Source organism: Myotis brandtii, unplaced genomic scaffold, assembly GCF_000412655.1.
Source record: "Myotis brandtii unplaced genomic scaffold, ASM41265v1 scaffold137, whole genome shotgun sequence".
Classification (NCBI taxonomy): domain Eukaryota; kingdom Metazoa; phylum Chordata; class Mammalia; order Chiroptera; family Vespertilionidae; genus Myotis; species Myotis brandtii.
The window spans coordinates 819529-820648 of NW_005354874.1; the positions used below are offsets into that span (position 1 = coordinate 819529).

The 1120-nt window shown below is 38.0% G+C and overlaps 1 pseudogene; it reads left to right on the plus strand.

The window, feature by feature from the left end:
* The first annotated feature begins 50 nt into the window (after positions 1–50).
* The window catches only part of LOC102246286, a 95779-nt pseudogene continuing 94709 nt past the window's right edge, over positions 51–1120 (plus strand).

Consider the following 1120-nt stretch of genomic DNA (forward strand, 5'->3'; position numbering starts at 1 on the left):
TAGCAGCCATTGAAGCTTCATATTTGGTGGCACTCAGAATCACCAGAGCTATGAAACCTCCCACCATTGCTGAGGATTTACTGTTGCCAGCAGCCAAATACATTGTTTGAGTTATGATCAGAGATGAATTTGTTACAAAATTGAGTGCAATTTCCTAATCTAACAACACTGTCCGCAGAAGAATAGATGACATGTTTGCTGATATTCTTGATCAGGTTATCCAGAAAATTAAATCTGCTCCACTTCCAATATTTAGTGTCCAGCTTGATGAATCTACAGACGTTGCAAACTGCTCACAGTTACTGGTTTACGTGAGGTATGTTAATGATGGCGACTTTAAAGATGAGTTTCTTTTTTGCAAACCTCTTGAAACGACAACTACTGCACGTGATGTATTTGACACAGTTGGTTCATTTCTTAAAGAGCAAAAGATCTCTTGGGAAAAGGTTTGTGGTGTTTGCACAGATGGTGCTCCAGCCATGCTAGGATGTCGATCTGGATTTCAAAGTTTGATACTGAATTAGTCACCAAAAGTCATTGAAACTCGCTGTATGATTCATTGGCAAATATTAGCAATGAAGACACTGCCACAAGAGTTACAAGAAGTAATGAAAAGCTTCATAAGGTGTGTCAATTTTGTAAAGGCGAGCACTTTAAACAGTCGACTGTTTTCGCAACTGTGCTACTAGTTGGGTGCACCGAACAATGCTCTGCTATTTCACACTGAAGCGAGATGGTTGTCGAGAGGAAAAATTTTAAAATGTGTTTTTGAGCTTCGTGATGAACTCAAAACGTTTTTTAATAAGAAAGCAAGACCGCAGTTCAAAGCACTTTTTGGTGATAAAAGTGAACTACACAAAATAGCTTACTTGGTTGACATCTTTGCCATCTTGAATGAGTTAAATTTATCACTGCAAGGACCAAATGCAACATGCCTTGAATTGTCTGAAAAGATCCGATCATTCCAAATGAAACTTCAGCTTTGGCAAAAAAAAATGGATGAAAATAAAATTTACATGTTGCCTACCTTATCTGCTTTCTTTGAGGAACATGACATTGAACCAGACAAAAGGATACGATGATAATTTCTGTGAAAGAACACTTGCACATGCTTGCAGAC